Below are 23,359 nucleotides of genomic sequence, written 5' to 3' on the forward strand. Positions count from 1 at the left end.
CCATTTGATTGGGATACTTAAAGGAGGGAAAACAATTCATTGAAAGAGTTGGTATCCAGCTTGAAATATAGGTCTTGCAGTGCTTCAGCAAATCACTGATTTTTTTTTTTTTTTTTTTTTTTTTTTTATTTATTCCCCCCCCTTTTGTTGCATCTGTCGTATCCCAAGGTTGGAGCGACTCAGGTTCCTGGACTTCCTTTGTCAGAACTGAGGTGAAACGACACCAGGGGAGTTCAAACAACAATCAATATTTATTCAGCCAAGTTAACCTTGCCCAAGTACAAGTGAACTTAGCAATATGAACCTTGTATCATGTCATTAAGCTGCCGTTTGAAAAGAGAAGGGAGGTATAGAAAAAGAAGCAGAAAAAGGAACATGATACTGTGTCAGTGAACTGTACAACATGTGCTAACCATATGTAAGCCTTACTTATTTGGGGATCAATTCAAAGAAGAAAATATGGAGAGCCTTCCTATTGAGTCACAAGAGTCAGAGTGGAACCCCTTGCTTTCTAGACTCCTTCTCAAAGAGGAGCCCAGGGGTGGCTAGATCCACTCCTAGTCCCAGACTTGGTCAACGGTTTATGTCTAAAGGGATGAGGTGTAGCGATTATGAAAAAGAAGAGAGAGAGAGAGGAAGAGAGAAGAAAAGGATTTCACCAGTCCTGGGTCCAGCATTGGTCCAGCCAGTCTGGAGATCCAGTTCTGGAGGGCGCACACTGAGAACTTGTCTTCCCTTCTTTTATACCTAAAAGGTCTGCCCCTGTAGGTGGGGGTTTGCCATCATTGAGCAAGCGCAGTGTGAGCTCAGGAGTGTTCCAGAAAATGAGTCAGTGGTCACGACATGCGCCGTTCACATTCCTGGGATTCTCTGGAAATGGGTTGGTGGGCTTGGGGGGTCATTGGGGAGTTGCTTCTCTCTCTCCCTGCAGGCATGACTGCAATCTGGCCTTTCCTCTAGGTGCATATGTTGTGCTTTTCCTCATGGTCGTTTAAGATAAGGAGTTGTGGCTTTGGAGAAGCATGGTCCCACCCTCTGTGGGGCCTTCTCCAGCCACATTTTCCTGTTCACACAACTCCAGCACTTTTACAGAGGCTGTCTTCTCCACCAAAGTTCTTTAACAAATGTTTGAGACATCGGCTATAATTTGTCAGACCATCACAGCATAGCAACATGTAATTTAGTATTTAAAGATACCATCTAATCTAAAACTAAAAAAACCCCAACTGTTTCAGTGCTTGAGAGAAGGAATATGTTTACCAGCATTTGAGCTAAGTATCTAAATAACCACTTGCTGGTCAAGCTAAAATTAACAGTCCTGCTATGTTGGAGTTTTGTAATAGCTGTCAGGATGACCACTAAGAGCTGGTTAGTAGGACCTCTTACAGGCTGGTCAAAGATGCTTGCTGGTCTGCTAGCTTAGTTTGAATAGCTGTTTACCCTGATTTAGTCTCTGTCGTATACACCACCATAGTTCTTTATAGCATCAATTGAAGCAGGTATGATTAAACAGTACAATATTACAAGTGTCTGTGTCTTGCATTCTTGCTCAACAAATGAGTTTAGTGCAACTGGACTCATCAAGCTGCATTGAGTCTGTATCAGATTTAAATTCCTCTAAATGAAATTATCCCAAATTAAGGATTGAATGGGGGGGGGAAATTGGCTGCCCTATTCCACATTTCACACACGCATGCAAAAAGGGGGGAACAGAAAAAAATTAAAAGTCAATTGCTTTATTCTTGTGACTGTGTCCAACACATGATGCATTAAATCTGGATTACAGCAAACTGGTGAATAGAGCTAAAGAGCTAGCTTGTGGTTTGGGTTTTGGTGACAGAGTGAAAGCTAGAAAAGTTTTAGGCTCCTCCAAAACCACAGGGGAAAAAAAGTGTGTTGTTCTTTTACATTGGCAGGGAGAAGAGAGGAAGAAAAAGGAATATTGGGCCTTTATTACTCCAATATTCTAAATGAGAATTCCAAAGATGTTAGATGCTGAATTTGCTCTTGTAAACAGCTCTGCTTTAGGAACTATTTGTTCCTTGCATAAGTCACTGCTATGACAGCTTTTACTAGGCAGTTAACTGCTCTCTAAATAGAAAATCTCATATTTAAAAGGTACTAATAAACAAAAATGGTTTGTTTTCAATCTTGAAACTATTTTACACTATTTCCCAGTCTCCATGCAGGAAAAAATAGAATTTTCTGAAAAGTGGACTTTAGAGTGCTTACCATAAGTCACTTTTGGCCAGTAATTGGCATTCTTCAGTAAGCACTGCTTTTTGTTTGTTCTCTTGGTAATAAATAACAAAAGGAACAAAAAGAAATTACAAATTCAGTTATGGTAATTCTTTTCTATTCAGCTACAAAATAAGAAGCATGCATGTTATCCTGCAGCTTATATCCATGCTGCTTAGAGGTGGCTGCCTCACTTTTGGGGGGGGAAAGCAGAAGGTAAGCGTCCTTGGTCTTCTGCAGATGTCTATACTGTTTTGTTTCTCCGACACAGAGCATAAACCTCCAATGCAGATAATTCCAATGGTAGCTTGCTCAGATATCCAATGAAAGAGGAAAGTACTTCTTGCTGTATTTCAAGGAGTCAAATAGAAATGGTTTATCTACTTCATTGATTTTTGCATGTATGTGGCGCAATAAAGGTGACTGATAGCTGTTGAAGCCATGTTCTTGCAGGGAGGCGGAGCTCAGGCAGCTGTTTTCTATTGTATGCTGAGTGTGAAAATAGAATCTAATATCAATCTGTTTCTGAAGAGGCACAATTTCATGCTGATAGTACTTATATTACTATTTCAAGTTTCCTAGACTGCCTGTTTCTAATTCTTTGGAAACATAGCCTTTGTTTTTCACTAAGTATTACTAGAAGGAGAACTACAGGCCTAGCCCCTACAAAAACATCGTGTCAAAACAACTGAATAGCTAAGCTATCAGAAATAGAGCTGCCTAGTCTATATCTCACTTACGAGAATGGTCAGTACTAAGTGGTGTAAGAATGTGAGCCTCAGATATATGTACACTAAAAATAAATTGGGATCCATCTGCTTTAAGACTTAAATTGCGGTATGTGTGATGGATGCACTCACTCTGAGTGAAGGGTACTTTGATTCAGGCATCACTGACAAGTAGGCCTGATTGTAATCAGCCTTGCTGTGCAAACCTTGAGAATTGTGCTAGGCCATATCTTCTCAGGAGCCAAGGAGTCTAGGCCATGTCTTATCAGGAGCTAACAGTACCAGCCTAAGCTGGGACTAGACAAAACTAAAACTGCTACAGCTGCACATACACCAAAGGGGGGGGGGGGGTGACTACAAGTCAATCACTTTACGCTATAAATACCTGTAGCGCCCAAGCCCCTTGAGCTCTCCTGTATGGCTGCAAGGTGGTGATCTCCCCCTTGAGCAGGGATGCCTCTCAAGGTTACTCCTTGAGGTTGACTCCCCCCCCTTACTCAGCATCTGATATCTATAATGAGGTAAGTGACATTTTACATTAGGCCTAAAGGTATATTGTATGCTAGCAACATTAATATATACATATAGCTATAACTTAATTATTGGAAGTGTAGTAAGTAGTAGAGTGTTTGACTACTGTCTAATCATGGTCTAAATTATCATTTAAATCATTGCCAAATCACTGTTTAATTACCATTCAATTATTGCTTAATCACCATTTGCTTACCATTTAATTATCATTTGATCATCATTTAATCATTAATAAAACCCTTTTAGTTAACCCCACAATGATGACTTCGCTTAATAATTCACCTCTGACAGTACATGAAGTATTTTGTGAAGACGTGAATACTGTCTGAACAACCCAGTGTTGCATCTCACACATATGTCTAGGCCTGAGGGTGGCTGCTGCTATTATTGCTTGAAATACCTGAACAGACTTTGAAGAGCCTTCAAAACTATAAGGATTACTGCTTTTCTCTCTCTTTGTTTTGACTATTATTATTTGGGCATTCAGATCCAACTACAGCACAGGTTTGATGTCTTCTGGCTGGACTATTACTAACTGAATATATGCTTATTACAGAGAGTCCATAGCAGGCAATGTGGGATAGCTGCTTGACTTCATATCATACCAAAAACTATGCAGCTGCATGATGGTACTAGCAACTACAGTTGGCAAAATTATGCCTTCATGTGATGCTATCATGTCTCCAAATGCAAGAGAGCTATGCCTTCTCTCTTTGTCAGTGCTAATTGTCAAACCAAGCCTTTTTCGTGAGTCATCAGTTTTATAACTGATGGACTGAACAGCTCTGTATTTTGAAGTATGGATCAACAACAAATCACTGAAGCGGGGTGGCCTGAAGGTGTTCAGAGTGTATTGTGCAATCCAAGACAAGGTGCAAGCAATTTTGAGTACTGATTATGAAATGGCTTTTCCTTTCCAAACAGCACTCTTCCATCCCTCAAACCTCCCCAATAATGGATAGCAGTGAAGGTATTTTGATTTCTATGCTTGTCTCTGAAGTTCTTACTACCAATTGCCACCTTCAGTGACATTCTTCAGTAGCTGAAAAGCTTTCACCTCCTCTCCTATTTAAATTGTGTGACTTAACATCTCCTGTTTCAACATGATTTTTCAGTAACCCTGGGTTTAATGTGGAGGTGACAAGCCTGTCAGTTTTCCTAATATCCTGGGGTTTTTTCTAAACAATGTTATGTATCCCTTTGAATTTCCAGATCAATCTGGATAGTGGATGCAGTACTGGTGTTTTAGAGTTTGAGACACATTTATAATGAGCTTTTTCTCATTTTAATTTTTTTTCTTCTCTAACCTCAAGTAAATCCAAAAACTTAAAGTGGGATCTGTAGCAAATCATGTGAAACTTGTGCCGCAACCTGGAGGGGAACCAGGGGTTTGCCTGACAAGGTTTTGGTAGCAGAGGGGCTACAGGGGTGGCTTCTGTGAGAAGCTGCTAGAAGCTTCCCCTATGTCCCATGGAGCCAATGCCAGCCGGCTCCGAGACGGACCCGCCGCTGGCCAAGGCCGAGCCCATCAGCGACAGTGGTAGCGCCTCTGGGATAACATATTTAAGAAGGGAAAAAAAGTTGCTGTGGCACAGAAACTGCAGCCAGAGGGAGGAGTGAGAACATGTAAGAGAAACAACCCTGCAGACACCAAGGTCAGTGAAGAAGGAGAGGGAGGAGATGCTCCAGGCACTGGAGCAAAGGTTCCCCTGCAGCCTGTGGTGAAGACCATGGTGAGGCAGGCTGTCCCCCTGCAGCCCATGGAGGTCCATGGTGGAGCAGATATCCACCTGCATCCTTTGGAGGACCCCACGCTGGAGTAGGTGGGTTCCCGAAGGAGGCTGTGACCCCATGGGAAGCCCGCGCTGGAGCAGGTTTTCTGGCAGGACCTGCAGATCCATGGAGAGAGGAGCCCACGCTGGATCCAGTTTGCTGGCAGGATTTGTGACCCCGCAGGGGACCCATGCTGGAGCAGTGTGCTCCTGAAGGACTGCACCCCGTGGGAAGGACCCACGCTGGAGCAGTTCATGAAGAACTGTAGCCCGTGAGAAGGACTCATGTTGAAGTTCATGGAGGACTGTCTCCTGTGGGTGGGACCCTATACTGGAGCAGGGGAACAGTGTGAGGAGGAAGCAGTGGCAGAGATAATGTGTGACGAACTGACTGCAACCCCCATTCCCTGTGCCACTTGGGGAGGACGAGGCAGACAAATTAGGAGTGAAGTTGTGCCTGGGAAGAAGGGAGGGGTGGGGGGAAAGTTTTTTTAAGATTTGGTTTTATTTCTCATTATCCTACTCTGATTTGATTGGCAATAAATTCAATTAATTTCCCCAAGTCGAGTCTGTTTTGCCCGTGACAGTAATTGGTGAGTGATCTCCCTGTTCTTATCTCGACCCACGAGCCTTTTGTTATATTTTCTCTCCCCCTGTCCAGCTGAGGAGGGGGGGTGATAGAGTGGCTTGATGGGCACCTGGTGTCCAGCCAAGGTCAACCCACCACAACATCACTCAGAATAAATATTCTTGCAGAAGTTGCTCAGTTGGATAAAAACCTTTTATGTAAAAAAACCAAACCAAAACCTGTTCCACCTGAAAGTCAGCTTAAAGACCACCATCACCGCTGGTTTGCAGATAGTTGTTGCTAAGACTTCCATTTGCATTGAAAAGTTCAACTCAGCCTTTCCTGCCTGGGATTTTGATTTTAGACTCAAAATAATGGCTTATAGGAACCTTTGGGAGAATCTTTAGGATCTTTATTAGCTTGAGTCTGATCCCTTCTTTAGACTCTTCTCATTGACACTGCTCTTCATGGTCCATTCTTACAGTCTGCAAGAGGTATTGGCTGCATTTTTAAGGTAATAATTTAAAAGTTCAGAAATGCGTTTCAGTGTAAACTTCTACAGTACCTAAATATTTGATAATTGCTAGGAATAAGATATCCAGCTGGCTTTAGTTAATCCTATTAGGTGTCTCAATATATCGTTAAAGTCTACATTCTGAGGGTTCCCACTATCTTTAAGGACAACCTGTCAGTCTTCAACCCAAGATGCCAGAATAGATGTTGTTACTCAGAGGCTTACAGTCCTACATCAGTAAGGAGATAGAAAGGTCAGATATGAAGATACAGGAAGGAATAAGCTGATTCTCATCCATTTGCCTCCAGTGATATTACTGTCATGCTGAGCTGTGGAAAAAATTTTAATAGAATAATGTACAGCAACTTTTCAAAGCATTGTCTGCTTATTATGCAATTATAGTAAATTGTAGTATTGATGAAGTATTTGTAAGATGAGCTAATTACAGGTGAAGGAACTGTTTTTGAAGAGGCTGGAGGGCAGCTGGGCTACATCCAACATCAAATATATTACAACTTTCCAGAATTTCATAGAACTGTAGAATCATGGAAGAGTCTAGGTTGGAAGGGACTGCTGGAGATCTGGTACAATGGTCTGTTGAAATCAGGGCCTTAGATTAGGTTAATCAGGGGTCCTGTCAAGCAGTCTTGAATATTTCCAGTAAGGTACTGTGGTGGGTTGACCCTGGCTGGATGCCAGGTGCCCACCAAAGCCACTCTATCACTCCCCCTCTTCAACTGGACAGGGGGAGAGAAAATATAACAAAAGGCTCGTGGGTCAAGATAGGGACAGGGAGAGATCACTGTGATGGGTTGACCCTGGCTGGATGCCAGGTGCCCACCAAAGCCGTTCTATCACTCCCCCTCTGTTGTGGAGGGACATCACATACAGACCAATGTGATCAAGTGAAGTTCATTCACTACAACGTTTGATACAGTTATATACCTTATGCACTTGTGCACGCGCCCTATACAATACTCTAATTGGTACAATACCCCGTTTCACGTGACACTATCTTATTCTCTATTGGCTGAGCAAGCTTCTTCACGAGGTGTCCAGCAGTCACTTATCTCATTCTTCAGCATCCAGGTGTTGTTTGTCAGGCTCTTCTTATCTTCCTTTTTCCCAGCGTACAAGGACACAGCGTCCTTGTCTGCTCCAGCGTTTTGTAAACTGATGCTTCGTTCCCACCTAACGGCTGGATTACTCACATTCCTTTGCCCAGCCAAGAAATCCACAACACCCCTCCTCAGCTGGACAGGGGAGAGAAAATATAACAAAGAGCTTGTGGGTCAAGATAAGGACAGGAGAGATCACTCAACCAATTACCGTCATGGGCAAAACAGACTCAGCTTGGGGAAAATGAACTCAATTTATTACAAATCAACCAGAGTAGGGTAATGAGAAATAAAACCAAATCTCAGAGCACCTTCCCTCCACCCCTCCCTTCTTCCCGGGCACAACTTCACTCCCGGATTTCTCTACCAACCCCCCCAGCGGCACAGGGGGACGGGGATGGGGGTTTACGGTCAGTTCATCACACGTTATTTTCTGCTGCTTCATCCTCTTCAGGGGGAGGGCTCATCACACTCTTCCCCTGCTCCAGCGTGGGGTCCCACCCATGGGAGACAGTCCTCCCCGAACTTCTCCAACGTGGGTCCTTCCCACGGGCTGCAGTTCTTCACGAACTGCTCCAGCATGGGTCCTTTCCACGGTGTGCAGTCCTTCAGGAGCACACTGCTCCAGCGCAGGTCCCCCACGGGGTCACAAGTCCTGCCAGAAAACCTGCTCCGTGGGCTCCTCTCTCCACAGATCCGCAGGTCCTGCCAGGAGCCTGCTCCAGCTTGGGGTTCCCACGGGGTCACAGCCTCCTTCGAGAACCCACCTGCTCCAGCGTGGAGTCCTCCACGGGCTGCAGGTGGATATCTGCTCCACCGTGGACCTCCATGGGCTGCAGGGGGACAGCCTGCCTCACCATGGTCTTCACCACGGTCTTCACCACGGGCTGCAGGGGAACCTTTGCTCCAGCGCCTGGAGCATCTCCTCCCTCTCCTTCTTCACTGACCTTGGTGTCTGCAGGGTTCTTTCTCTTACATGTTCTCACTCCTCTCTCCGGCAGCTGTTTCTCTCCATCCCAACTTTCTTTCCTTCTTAAAAATGTTATCACAGAGGCATTACCACTATTGCTGATGGGCTCGGCCTTGGCCGGCGGCGGGTCCATCTTGGAGCCGGCTGGCATTGGCTCTCTCGAACACAAGGGAAGCTTCCAGCAGCTTCTTACAGAAGCCACCCCTGTAACCCCCCCCTGCTACCAAAACCTTGCCACACAAAACCAATACAATCACTCAACCAATTACCATCACGGGCAAAACAGACTTGACTTGGGGAAATTAATTGAATTTATTGCCAATCAAATCAGAGTAGGATAATGAGAAATAAAACCAAATCTTAAAACACCTTTCCCCCACCCCTCCCTTCTTCCCAGGCACAGTTTCACTCCCGGATTCTCTACCTACCTCCCCCCAGCAGCGCAGGGGGACAGGGAATGGAGGTTAGGGTCAGTGCATCACATGTTGTCTCTGCTGCTCCATCATCTTCAGGGGCAGAACTCCTCACACTCTTCCCCTGCTCCAGCGTGGGGTCCCTCCCATGGGAGACAGTCCTCCATGAACTTCTCCAACGTGGGTCCTTCCCATGGGCTGCAGTTCTTCACAAACTGCTCCAGCGTGGGTCCCCTGTGGGCTCACAAGTCCTGCCAGCAAACCTGCTCCAGCGTGGGCTCCTCTCTCCATGGATCTGCAGGTCCTGCCAGGAGCCTGCTCCAGCAGGGGCTTCCCATGGGGTCACAGCCTCCTTCGGGCATCCACCTACTCCAGCGTGGGGTCCTCCATGGGCTGCAGGTGGATATCTGCTCCACCATGGACCTCCATGGGCTGCAGGGGGACAGCCTGCCTCACCATGGTCTTCACCACGGTCTTCACCACGGGCTGCAGGGGAACCTTTGCTCCAGCGCCTGGAGCATCTCCTCCCTCTCCTTCTTCACTGACCTTGGTGTCTGCAGGGTTGTTTCTCTTACATGTTCTCACTCCTCTCTCTGGCTGCAGTTTCTGTGCCACAGCAACTTTTTTTCCCTTCTCAAATATGTTATCCCAGAGGCGCTACCACTGTCGCTGATGGGCTCAGCCTTGGCCAGCGGCGGGTCCGTCTCGGAGCCGGCTGGCATTGGCTCCATGGGACATAGGGGAAGCTTCTAGCAGCTTCTCACAGAAGCCACCCCTGTAGCCCCTCTGCTACCAAAACCTTGTGACGCAAACCCGATACAGGTACACTACTGTTTCCCTGGGTAGCATATTCCAATGTTTAATTGTTCTCATGGTGAAGATTTTTTTGTTTGCTTCTTTTAATATTGAGTTGGCAGTTCCCCTGAAGCAACTTCTGCATGTTGCCTTCATATTCTATATAATTACGTTCTAGGACTTAGTATTTTCTCTAGAAGCTTGTAATAGATGTGGTATACTTCTTTCTTTTTCTTTCTTTTCTTATTTTTGAGTTATAAACCTTAATATAACACAGGGTAAGTGTGACTGCAGCACAACTTCAGGTGGAATTATAATTTCCAAAAGTCTGTATCAGTTCTCTAGGCTGAAGTGTCATTCTGATGTATGTAAGCATGCATGCTTAGTTAATATTTGAAACTCATGCACCATGCAGAGTATTTTGGGATCTATAATCCCCAACAGCACTGGAGGAAGAAAGCTGGCCACTAAGTGGGTGTATGAAAGTAGAAGGAAGGGCTCAGAATAAGAGTAACATGATGAATCTAATCACAATCTTTCTGGGTCAGAGCAAAGAGACAGCTGATCTGTTAGCCTACTCCTGATAGTGACCATTAGAGGATGCTCAGGGAGAAGCGTAAAAACCAGGCAGGTATTCAATGCCATCTCCCAAATTTCCAGCCCTTTCAGCAGCCAACAACCAGTGAGTTATTGATTTAGATCCTCAGAGTCCAGCACCAAATTGGTGAAAGAGAATTATGTGTAAAATGGAATTTTCACAAGGTTGGATCTGCATCCTGTACTAGGTACCCCAATTCCTGGTGTCAGTCACACAGCAAAGCTTTACACTTCCCTACCAGCTAAGAGTTTGTGAGGTCCCTATTATATGGAGAGTATTCTTAATTCTTTGTCATTTCTACTGTCCGTAGATATCAGGCATATTTTTGCTTTTTGCGGTTTCTTTTTTTTTTAGAATCCCACCTGTTAAAAGCAACATCCTCAGCCAAGGATCCATTTACTGCAGGCCCTAGCTTGAGGTCAGGAGACTTCTGGGAAGAGAGTTGTTTAAGAGCAGCAAGCAAGACAGTGGGAGTGCATGATACAGATACTTCCAACAGCAGCTGTGGTGTGTGTTTACTGCTGGTGTGTGTGACAGTGGAAAGTCGAAGGCATCAGAGCCAGTCAGGGTCAGCTTGAGTGTATAAAGAGTTGCACAACAACCCTGTGATCCCCGAGCTGTTTAAGATTCACTAGCTAGAAAGAGACATAGGTCGATTTAGCATCTCAGTAACAACTTACTATGTATGTAACCTGAACATACAATAAATGGCACCAGAAAGCTGAACTGAGTGGTATACCTTCCTTGTCCAAACTGCAGATTTCTCAATTTTGTGGAATCAGGTTACATTTGTTTGGTCTCCTGACATATTTGTACAAGGGAAGGGGGTCAAAGAGTGGAGGGAAAGGCCCTGCCTGCATCGAAAGCCCATGCATCACATTGCGGGAGCTGCAGATCTGCCAACTGGCTGGACTCAGCAAAGAAGGTCCCATTGTAGAGCAGAGGCAGCAGCATTAACCTGGAGAGGTGGAAGAGAGAGAATTGCCTTGCAGTGGATGAATGCTCAGCATATAACCCCAAATCAGAATAAATTACAGAGAGCAAACTAGGTAAGTTAGACTTTAATGCTCCTCCATTCCTCTGCTTTGCAGCATTGTTACCTGTGAAGATAAGATCACCAGTAAACTATATTTGCCTTGGTTTTTAAAATTAACAAGTCATCCTACAGTGCATCAGTTTTTAATGTCTAACTATGGGTGCTTTCAAGAATGTTGATCTATCGAAAGGCCATTATGATAGCCTTTCACTTTCTGAGAGCCAGGAGTTCCATGGTATTTAAAACTTGGCACCAAAATGAAGAGTGACTAGAAAATATAGGCCTAACTGGCAAAGTATTCAATTCAGCAAGCTGAAGAATACTTAGCTAAATGCTTGCCTGTTTTTTCCAACTATATAAGTTAGCCTATTAGCAAATAATACCTTTATGAGCCTTCTTTCAACTCAGGAAAGCATTTAAATCTTTATTTAGGCTTAAGGGCAACCCCATTAAAATTAATAAGCTCAAAAATCACAAAGACATGTATTGAAGTCCTATGCCTAGTTGAGATGTGCTGCTGTGCCTTTGTCTTCAGCTTTAAGTATGGGGAACACAGCCGTTCTCTGAATAGGGGAACTGCAGGTGTTCTCTGTGTATTATTGTTTCATTCTCTTCAATAATATGACCCACCAGAAGAGCATGAGTATGCAAAAAGATCTAAAAAAGGAAAAAAAGAGCTGACTTAATAAGTCTTTGAGGTTTTTTTTTTAACATAATTTTAAACCAGCAAAGAATTTAAGATTAGGCAGCTGTTTATACATTGAAGTATCAAGTACTGCTATGAAAGTGAAGCAGAAAACAGCTTGAAGATGCTTCCAAAATATTGGTCTATGGTTTAAATACAAATTCAGATGTGATTTCAGTGTAATGCCCAGGACTGTACTGGAATGTTTTGTTTGACAGCTTTTCAAAAAAAGCTTTCCACAGGGGGACAAGATAACTGAATGCTCCATCTCTGATTGACTGTAATCTGATCACCTGGAGCGCATAGGGGCCCTGCAACCCATGCACCTATCAAGGGGTAAGCTATAGCTGGAAGTCTTTCTTCCAAAGCAACAACCAAAGGGACAATATCTGTCTGACTTTGGGTTATAGGAAAACATCAGATTGCAACTCTTAATACTGTATGTTTGTGATTTGATGAAACCCATAACCATTTCAGACCTGGAGCCTTAATAGTAAGACTACATCCAGATGTACAAACATGGTCAAGTGTTCTCATTCCAAATGTTTCGTCAATAGAAATTATCATTTTTGGCCATGTGGATATCTCTATTAAGAACATTACTTTTTAATACCTATTCCCTTTTTAAATAAAAAGCAATCTTTTTGTCAAAAACAGATTTTTGTTTTCTTAGGGAAGTTCTTATGAGACCTCAAAAAAATGACAGAGTTGAAAGCATATAAACCAGGTATGATTGTATTGGGTTTGCATCACAAGGTTTTGGTAGCCGAGGAGCTACAGGGGTGGCTTCTGTGAGAAGCTGCTAGAAGCTTCCCCCATGTCAGATAGAGCCAATGCCAGCCGGCTCCAAGATGGACCCACCGCTGGACGAAGCTGAGCCCATCAGCGACAGTGGTAGCGCCTCTGGGATAACATATTTAAGAAGGGGGTGAAAAACTGCTGGCAACAGCAGCCAGAAGAGAGAGGAGTGAGAACATGTAAGAGAAACAACTCTGCAGAAAACAAGGTCAGTGAAGAAGGAGGGGGAGGAGGTGCTCCAGGCGCTGGAGCAGAGATTCCCCTGCAGCCCGTGGTGAAGACCATGGTGAGGCAGGCTGTCCCCCTGCAGCCCATGGAGGTCCACAGTGGAGCAGGTATCCACCTGCAGCCCGTGGAGGACTCCACGCCGGAGCAGGTGGGTTCTCGAAGGAGGCTGTGACCCCGTGGGAACCCCAAGCTGGAGCAGGCTCCTGGCAGGACCTGCGGATCTGTGGAGAGAGGAGCCCACGGAGCAGGTTTTCTGGCAGGACTTGTGACCCCGTGGGGGACCTGCGCTGGAGCAGTGTGCTCCTGAAGGACTGCACACCGTGGAAAGGACCCATGCTGGAGCAGTTCGTGAAGAACTGCAGCCCGTGGGAAGGACCCACGTTGGAGAAGTTCGGGGAGGACTGTCTCCCATGGGTGGGACCCCACGCTGGAGCAGGGGAAGAGTGTGATGAGCCCTCCCCCTGAAGAGGATGAAGCAGCAGAAAATAACGTGTGATGAACTGACCGTAAACCCCCATCCCCGTCCCCCTGTGCCGCTGGGGGGGTTGGTAGAGAAATCCGGGAGTGAAGTTGTGCCCGGGAAGAAGGGAGGGGTGGAGGGAAGGTGCTCTGAGATTTGGTTTTATTTCTCATTACCCTACTCTGGTTGATTTGTAATAAATTGAGTTCATTTTCCCCAAGCTGAGTCTGTTTTGCCCATGACGGTAATTGGTTGAGTGATCTCTCCTGTCCTTATCTTGACCCACAAGCTCTTTGTTATATTTTCTCTCCCCTGTCCAGCTGAGGAGGGGGAGTGATAGAACAGCTTTGGTGGGCACCTGGCATCCAGCCAGGGTCAACCCATCACAGTGTCTCAGGTGGATCTGGACTGGCAACATAAGGTGAGCTATTTATAGGCCATTCATAGGCCACTTTCCCCATCATCCAATTTATACCGTGGTCACCATTGATTACAGTACTTAATCAAATTTTCCCTTGTCGGGACCCCACCCAGGGGTCTGGCAATCTGTTTCCAATGTCCCAAAATACATCCCAAAGGTGACTTTTTCAGAATACCTCCCTTAGATGATCCCCCACCTACATTAAATATGAGTAACAGAACAATTAAATGATCCAAGCAAACAAAACAAATCCATATTTCCAATAACCAAATTCCAGTAACCAGGCACAATTATAGCATTCACAACCACAACAGTATTACTGGCCGGGGACTCTAACCCCGTAGGCTTGAGTCAGGGACTCTAATCCCGAGCAAGCTTAAGTTGGGGACTCTAAACCCAGTAGGGACTCCAGAGTTGGGGAATCTAACCCCCGCGGGTGTCTTTAGTCCAACCTCTTCAGGCTTTACACACCATCTGACAAGGCAGGCAGTCCAGGGACTCTAACCCCAGATGGTCAGGGGACTCTAACCCCAAGGGAAAAGAAAGAATGCCTTCTCACCTTTCCAGGGGACTTGCCTTGAAATCTTCAGGTCCGGGGATCAGAGGTTCTCCCCAAGAAATCCTCGGTGCCGGCTGGAGGTCCAGAGATCACACAGAGCTGTCAATGTTGAAAGGCAGGGTCCCATCTGGGGTGCCAAATTGTTACTGAAAAAGCCGGTCAAAGAAACCCTCTAAGACTCGATTTTGGAATTTTAGAAAGCAGGCATTCTTTATTGCAGCACTGGGTGCATGGGGGATCGCTCCACCTATCATGCACACCGTTACCTACAGCAAGCAAAATTTATATTGTTCTAGTCATAGATATTCATATTATCATTTACATAGTGTCCACCCTTTGGTCACGCGCAGTGTGGGTCATGTCTTTCTCCTAGTTAGCTGGCCTTGGCAAGTTATTTAATTACAAAAACTCAGCAGAACTCAAAGCTTATCATCAGGGCCCAAGGCTTCTTGTCTATTGACACACATCAGGCCTGAGGCCTCCTGTCTGTTGGCGCCTTTAGCACATACCATTGACAAAGCTCAAGGTTTTTCTTGTCTAATTAGTACATACCAAAATTTCGAAGATATTCAAGCAAGCAAAAGTTCGCCAGTACAGCGATACAGTAAAGTTTTTCCTTCTCATGACTTTATTCAAGGCATCAGAGCCATAAATAGCTCACCCATACGTTGCCAGTCCAAAACCACCTGAGCCCCTTGAATCTTAGCAGCCTGATCCACCTGCTGGTTGTTTTGATGTTCTTCAGTGGTCCAGCTCTTGGATACATGGGCATCTACGTGATGTACTTTTACAACCAGATTCTCTAGCTGGGACACAATATCTTGCCACAGTGCAGCAGCCCAGATGGGTTTATCTCTGCGCTGCCAGTTGCTCTGCTTCCATTGCTGTAACCACCCCCACAGGGCATTTGCCACCATCCATGAGTCAGTATAGAGATAGAGCACTGGCCACTTTTCTCTTTCAGCAATGTCTAACGCTAGCTGGATGGCTTTCACCTCTGCAAACTGACTCGATTCACCTTCTCCTTCAGCAGTTTCTGTGACTTGTCGTGTAGGACTCCATACAGCAGCCTTCCACCTCCGATGTTTTCCCACAATGCGACAGGACCCATCAGTGAACAGGGCATATTGCCTCTCATTTTCTGGCAGTTTATTATACAACAGGGCCTCTTCAGCATGTGTCACCTCCTCTTCTGGCGATATGCCAAAATCTTTGACTTCTGGCCAGTCTGTGATCACTTCCACAATTCCTGGGCAATTGGGGTTTCCTATGCGAGCCCGTTGTGTGATCAGTGCAATCCACTTACTCCACGTGGCGTCAGTCGCGTGATGTGTAGAGGAGACCCTCCCTTTGAACATCCAGCCCAGCATTGGCAGTCGGGGTGCTAAGAGGAGCTGTGTCTCAGTACCAACCACTTCTGAGGCAGCTCGAACTCCTTCATATGCTGCCAATATCTCTTTTTCAGTTGGAGTATAGTGAGCCTCGGATCCTCTGTATCCCCGACTCCAAAACCCCAGGGGTCGGCCTCGGGTCTCTCCAGGTGCTTTCTGCCACAGGCTCCAGGTAGGGCTGTTCTCTCTGGCTGCAGTGTAGAGCACATTCTTAACATCTTGTCCTGCCCGGACTGGTTCAAGGGCTACTGCATGAACAATCTCCCGTTTAATTTGTTCAAAGTCTTTGGTTTTGCTCAGGGCCCCATTTAAAATCATTCTTCTTCTGGGTCACTTGATAGAGAGGGCTTACAATCAAACTGTAATTTGGAATATGCATTCTCCAAAACCCCATGACACCTAAGAAGGCCTGTGTGTCCTTTTTATTAGTTGGTGGAGACATAGCTGCTATTTTGTTGATCACATCCATTGGGATCTGACGATGTCCATCTTGCCATTTTATTCCTAAAAACTGGATCTCCTGTGCAGGTCCCTTGACCTTACTTTCTTTTATGGCAAAACTGGCTTTCAGAAGGGTTTGGATTATTTTCTTCCATTTCTCAAAGACTTCTTCTGCTGTGTTGCCCCATACGATGATGTCATCAATGTATTACAGGTGTTCCGGAGCTTCACCCTTCTCCAGTGCAGTCTGGACTAGTCCATGGAAAATGCTGGGGCTGTGTTTCCACCCCTGGGGCAGTCAATTCCAGGTGTACTAGTGTCGTGGTTTAACCCCAGCCAATAACTAAGCACCATTCAGCCACTCTCTCACTCTCCCCCACTCAGTGGGATGGGGGAGAGAATCAGCAAAAAAAAAGGTAAAAATTGTGGGTTGAGATAAGAACAGTTTGATAGAACAGAAAAGAAGAAACTAATAATCATAATAATAATAAAATGACAATAATAATAAAAGGGTTGGAATATACAAAACAACTGATGCACAATGCAATTGCTCACCGCTCGCTGACTGATGCCCAGTTACTTCACGGGCAGCGATGCTCCCAGGCCAACTCCCCCCAGTTTATATACTAGACATGACGTCACATGGTATGGAATACCCCATTGGCCACTTTGGGTCAGCTGCCCTGGCTGTGTCCCCTCCCAACTTCTTGTGCCCCTCCAGCCTTCTTGCTGGCTGGGCATCAGAAGCTGAAAAATCCTTGACTTTAGACTAAACATTACTTGGCAACAACTGAAAACATCAGTGTTATCAACATTCTTCTCATACTGAACCCAAAACATAACACTATACCAGCTACTAGAAAGAAAATTAACTCTATCGCAGCTGAAACCAGGACAAGTCGATGCCTCTCCAAGTGAAAGCAAACTGTGGCCAGCACTCTGTTGCTGAAGGGATTGAGAAAAATGCATTAGCAATATCAGTTGTGGCGTACCACTTGCCTGCCTTTGACTCCAGTTTGTATTGAAGTTCTAACATGTCTGGCACGGCAGCACTCAGTGGCGGCCTGACTTCATTCAGGCCACGATAGTCTACTGTTAGTCTCCACTCCCCATTAGACTTTTGCACTGGCCATATGGGACTATTAAAGGGTGAGCGAGTTTTGCTGATCACTCCTTGGCTCTCCAGTCAACAAATCATCTTATAGATGGTAATCAGGGAGTCTCAGTTGGTGCGATATTGCCTCCGGTGCACCGTCGTGGTAGCAATTGGCACCTGCTGTTCTTCAACCCTCAGCAACCCTACAACCGAAGGGTCCTCAGAGAGGCTGGGCAAGGTAGACAGCTGTTCAATGCCCTCCGTCTCCAAAGCGGGTATACCAAAGGCCCAATGGTACCCCTTTGGGTCCTCGAAATACCCTCTCCTGAGATAGTCTATGCCAAGGATGCACGGAGCCTCTGGACCAGTCACAATGGGGTGTTTATGCCATTCATTCCCAATTAGACTCACTTCAGCTTCCAATACAGTTAGCTCTTGGGATCCCCCTGTCACACCAGAAATACAGATGGGTTCTGCCCCTTTATAGCTTGATGGCATTAGGGTACACTGTGTGCCTGTGTCTACTAGAGCCTTACACTCCTGTGGGTCTGACGTGCCAGGCCATCGAATCCGCATAGTCCAATAAAGCCGTTTGTCCCTTTCCTCCACCTGGATGGAGGCAGGGCCTGTGGCAGGTATAGTTAGGCCACAGTTAGGAAATGGTATGCATACCTAGAAGGGATAAGCCAATTGCTCCCAGTAAAGGAGGGTCCGACTAAGGTTTTCAAACTACAGCAACTTGTGAACCCCGATCCGACCTTTTTGGGTTGACCTTATAAACCTTCTCCAATTGAGGAGGCACTGGAATTTGTGGCAGGCTCAGATGTGCAGGGAGTGTGGTTCACAGATGCATCTGCCCGTTGAGTGGGATCAAAATGGCAATATAAAGCAGTGGCTTTGGAAATTGGTACTGGGAAGACAGTCGAGGAAGAGGGTGAAGGTAGTGCATAAGTAGGAGAACTACAGGCTTTATTGCTGGCCATAGAGAATGGTGCTACCATCGTCTATACTGACTCTTACGTGACCTTTAAGGGTGCTACAGAGTGCATATGTCAGTCGGAATCTAGTAAGTGGGAAGTAGGTCATGCGAAAGTGTGGAGGACAGAGGACTGGCAACGTCTCCTGGCAATAGGGAGGTCCTGACCTTTAAAGGTGGGATGGGTGAAGGGACATGCTAGGGATGGAACCCCAGCTGCGAAATGGAATCAGCAGGTGGACCACCTGGCCCAAATCAGGATGGTCACCAGTGAGAAGGAAGATTGGGATAGACTAGCTGAATGGTTGCATATCAAGCAAGGCCACTCAGGGAAAGCAGATCTCTATTATGAATGCTGATCTCGGGGTTGGCCAGCGTCTATGAAAACCTGTGAAGCAATTCTTACAGCTTGCCCACAATGCCGAATTAAGGCTAATCACCCAAACCAAGCTCCGGCCCAGCATATCAGACAAGGCAAGGCTCTTTGGAGCACGTGACAGGTTGATTACGTTGGTCCTCTGAAACCATCCCATGGGAGGAAATATATTTTGGTAGGAGTGGAGGTAGTATCAGGATTGTCTATAGCAATGGCTGTTGGCACAGCCACTGGAGACCAGACAGTCCAGGTTTTGCGAGAATGGTTTGCTATTCTACCTATTCCTGAATATATTCAAAGTGATAATGGGTCGCATTTCACAGTCACAGTGGTACAAGACTGGGCACAAGGGGAAGGCATCAAATGGGTGTTTCATGCCCCATATTACCCCCAAGCTAATGGTATAGTTGAGCGAACCAATGGCTTGATCAAAAGACATGCTGATGTCTCACGCCATAACTGGGACACACGATTACCACAGGCAGTTTTTAGTGATAATAACTGATGGGGAAATTATGGAAGTCCAAAAATTTGAGCATTTTGTCCTACGGGACCATTAAGGGGCAATGACTCTACCAGAGGATCAGAGATGCCAGTTCCCACTGGGGACATACGTGGACCAACCTGTCATGGTGAAACTGCCCTCCACTGGTATTGTTCCTATGACCTTAGCAAAACCCAGAGGCTTGTATGCCTGGGAAGCCTTAGATGGTAGCAAAAGACTCGCTACATCAGTGCCCGGTAGATTATCCTGGACTTCTAACCCTGTGACCCGCTTTTAAGACCGAGGCCTAGTTTTCTGCTTTCTTACAGGACAATGAAGAAACGAGCCATTCCAGTGCTTCTACTGGTAGTGATGATGGTGGCAAGCATGGATGGTGAAGATCTGGATGACAATGTCGTGGCAAAAATGATGGTGGGATTTGCCCGAATGATGAACCTGAGCTCTGTAACAATTTGCTTGCCTACCCCCAAATCAGCTGAAGACCCCTTACTGATTTTTGTGCAGGACATCAATATATCGCGAGCCCTTGAGCTCACATGGGAGCAATGTAACAATTACAGTTGGAGGTTCAGATTGGACAGGGAAGAGGATATACTTATGTTGTCTATAGTTGGTCACCAGGTGTGGTAAATGCTAGTTCGGTATGGAGCACCAAATGTAATTATATCCTCCAACCAACCCATGAGACCACAGGGTGGAGTTGGAATGGTACTATACCATGCCCTGAAATTCCATGGGGGGTGACTGCATATGGTACTCAACGGAACACCAATAGAGCATTGTAGAACTGAGTTTACAACTATCAGCCTTAGCCGATGTTACATCTGACAGTTTGGGACTCTTGAACAATCAGTTACAACATACCGGTAAAATGACCATCCAAAATTGAGCCATACTGGTTCTGATGCTACTGAAAGAGAAAGGTGTATGTGGAGTTTTGAACCTGTCGATGGACGACTGCTGTGTTCACATTCTGAATGTGTCAATGCCACTTCAAGATCAAATCAACAAAATAAATAAAGTGGCAAGAGACTCAGAGGCAATTGCTTCTGCACTAGGGACTAATTGGCTGGGAAAGGTTTTTGATATGTTCGGATTTTCTTTGATGGGATGGATGATCAGCCTTCTCCAATGTTTAATAATGCTTGTAGTTATGATTATTGTCATCTGTATTGCAATAAGTTGTATCAAACGCATGGTAGTGAAGTCTGTACTAAGGGTTAAGTATACTCCCTTAAAACCTGTTTGTGCACTGAATATTCCTGTGTCAGATATTCCACTTTAATTCTAGACCAGAATGAAATGATGACCCACAATGAGTGTCAAATTCACCAAACTGCACCCCCTTTTAACTTTGGAGGCAAGAGGTGACTGTACCACCACTCCAAGGAAACCAGTTGAATTGTGACTGTGGTCACGGGGTGGATTGTGTGGCAGGTCCACCTGCCCCGACAGGAAACAAAACTTCTCTGGGCAGGGAGGAGAGGAAAAAAAACCCAAACCCTAGAGGACGCAGGTTGAAAATTTAACTGACCAATCAAGATGTGCCAGGTACACTGAAGTGTTGACCTTTTGACCAATAGGGATTAAAATGACCACAGATCAGATTCGACAAGGGTATAAACGGGGCCCTGCTGGAGGACATTTTGAATCAGTCCTCCTCGGAGCAGTGGATCTGCAGTTGGGGACTCTCCCCTTGGGTCAGGACGCCACCCTAGGTAACTCCTGCAGGTTGAGAGCCCTCATCTTTTAGGTGAGTGATATATGCATTTTGAGTCATCATTTTAAATCTTAAGGATTCTTAAGTTGGCTGTGTAGTACTAATTCCCCTTACATCATTGAACCTGTGGTTCACAAATGTTATTGGAGTTCTAACTAACTTTTTTACTGAAGAATAAATCTGACTTTTAACATCTGTTGGATTTGATTGTGTGAGCCTCCATAACAGGGCCCCTCTAATCCTGGTCATAGTATTTGTTACTCAGTTTTTGCAAACATGAATCAGAAGTACCTTCAAGATGATCAGAAGTGAGATCAGCCCTTCTACTCTGTCTGGGGAATTGCCCGCTGGAATCTGGAGCAGCATTTTTCCTGGAAGAATCCCCTTTTGTGATTGTTTTTCCTTGCAACTCATGTACCTGTGTCTCTAGGACCAAGGTAGGTTTTCCATCCCACTTCCTCATGTCCTCTCCGTGGTCATGCAGGCAAAACCACAGGGTACCCTCTGGTGTGTACCTTCTATCTTCTGTCTCTTGAGCAGAGGAAAGCTTTCTTCTAATAGCTGAGATATGGGCCAGTACAGGTCGGGGGCAGAACTTATACTTGAATCGCTGGAACTCCTGGGACAGTTTCTCCATGGCTGAGATGCAGGCCCGTAGGGAGGAAGAGAGACTTGCTTCGTGTTGCCAGAGTTGGACAGCTAATTCATCCACTGTTTGTCCCTAGCCTTCTTTCCAGGACATTACTGCCAATGAGATGGCATACAATGGTGGTGCACTTTGCAGAAACTTCCGCCACATCGGGTGTGCGCATTGGACTTCATCTGGTCTCTGGGTTGTAGGGTTCGGCGTTCGGAAGATCTCGCGATGTCACGGAAAGTTAGAGGGTTAGTCGCAGCCTTATGATGTGTCTGTAATCCCACCTACCCTTGTTAGTATAAAAGGAATTGACTGCGCAATAAAAGGCGGAAGTTGGCGCTCACACTGTGTGTGTTATCTGTCTCTTTCCCTGGTCTGGGGGGTGATCAGTGATCTAATCGTGGCACCTTGATATGCAGCGAGCGCTACATAATGGTGACCCCGACGTGATCGGTCGCACTAGGCGACGATGGGACTTGCGCAAGTGATTCAGGTGTTGAAAGTGTTGGCTGATGAGGTGGGTGCTCACGGAACGATTAGGAGGGGCCCCACGGGCGAATGCATCCAATGGGTGCTGCGCCGGGGAGGGATGGGCTCTCCCAAAGAAGTATTAAGTCCCCCAAATTGGGGAGAGATTCGGGAACTGTTGCTCCAGTCGGCGCTTGCGGGTGAGCGCGGAGCTGCGGAACGATTACAAGCGTGGGGGAGAGTGGAGGAGGTAGTTACGGCAGGACGGAAAGCTGGGGAGTGTTGGTCGGCGGCGCGAGCTGTTTTGTTTGCGGATGAAGCGCCGGTTCAAAAACAAGGGGGGGCAGTGCCCCCAGGGACAGTGAGTCAGACTCAGACGGATTGGGAGGTTGTGGAACGGGGCTCACAGAGCGGTCCATCTCTGACTGAGAGCGGGGACACGGAGGGTGCGGCAGAGACGGAGGTTTTTCCTGTAGGGACGGCACCAGCGGGGACGGACGAGCCCCCTCTGCGGTGTCCATGGGGGGAGTTACGGCGGGAGGTTCGGAAGGATTTGGAGGAATGCCTCTTGGACTGGGATCCAGGCGGGGACGTTAAGGGAGATTTGTACCGTTAGTTGAGAGAGTGGGAGGAACGGCCACCCGCGGAGGGGATAACTGGGAGGCAGCGGGGGTTGGAGACTGTGGCAGAGGAGGAAACACCCCCCGCGGGGGAAATCAGGCGCCCTTGCCGGGAGAGCGGACGGAGCCTCCTGAGCCTTTGCCTGAGCCTGTGCCTGCTGAGCCGTCAGCTGCACCCCCTCCGGCGCTTCCTCCGCCCCCTCCCTCGGCTCCTTCCTTTCCGCCCCCCCCTCCGCCGCCTTGCAGCGGCGCGTCTCAGCCGGCCATGGAATGGCCGCCGCCAGGCGCGGCCGCGGCCGGCCCCGGGCAGAACCATCCGCCCCCCCGCCACTGTCCTTTAATCCATCCCGCCTCTCGGAACCAGAGACGGTGAAACCAACTGCGCCCGCGATAGACGCGGAGCCGCCTGCAGTAGCCTCTGCAGACGAGAGGGAGAGGCGTTGGAGGAGAGTAAAAAAAAAAAAAAAAAAAAAAAGGGAGACGTTTTACTGGAAAGTCCTTGAGAAATTAAAGACATTGTCCCAATGGCAACTGGGACGGCACCGGCGGGTGCTGGAGCCACTGATCCGACAGATTCTGACTAATAGAGTATTACACTTTAGAGGACTAGCAGACATTGAGTCCTTCAGAGAGGTTTTTAGAACAACGTGCCCTATTGTATATAGAACTTGCTTTAGGTAAAAAGTGTGTTAAGCAT

The 23,359-nt window shown here is 46.5% G+C and overlaps 1 long non-coding RNA gene across 1 annotated transcript in view; it reads left to right on the forward strand.

Annotated features, from left to right (window-relative positions):
* The window catches only part of LOC138683555 (uncharacterized), a 65,379-nt gene extending 45,579 nt beyond the window's left edge, over positions 1 to 19,800 (forward strand). The window contains exons 2-3 of the long non-coding RNA XR_011323060.1: positions 19,526 to 19,628; positions 19,722 to 19,800. This is a non-coding gene — a long non-coding RNA (uncharacterized lncRNA). The remainder of the gene's footprint in view (positions 1 to 19,525; positions 19,629 to 19,721) is intronic.
* Positions 19,801 to 23,359: the final 3,559 nt, after the last annotated feature.

This window comes from Haliaeetus albicilla, chromosome W (assembly GCF_947461875.1).
Source record: "Haliaeetus albicilla chromosome W, bHalAlb1.1, whole genome shotgun sequence".
Lineage (NCBI taxonomy): Eukaryota > Metazoa > Chordata > Aves > Accipitriformes > Accipitridae > Haliaeetus > Haliaeetus albicilla.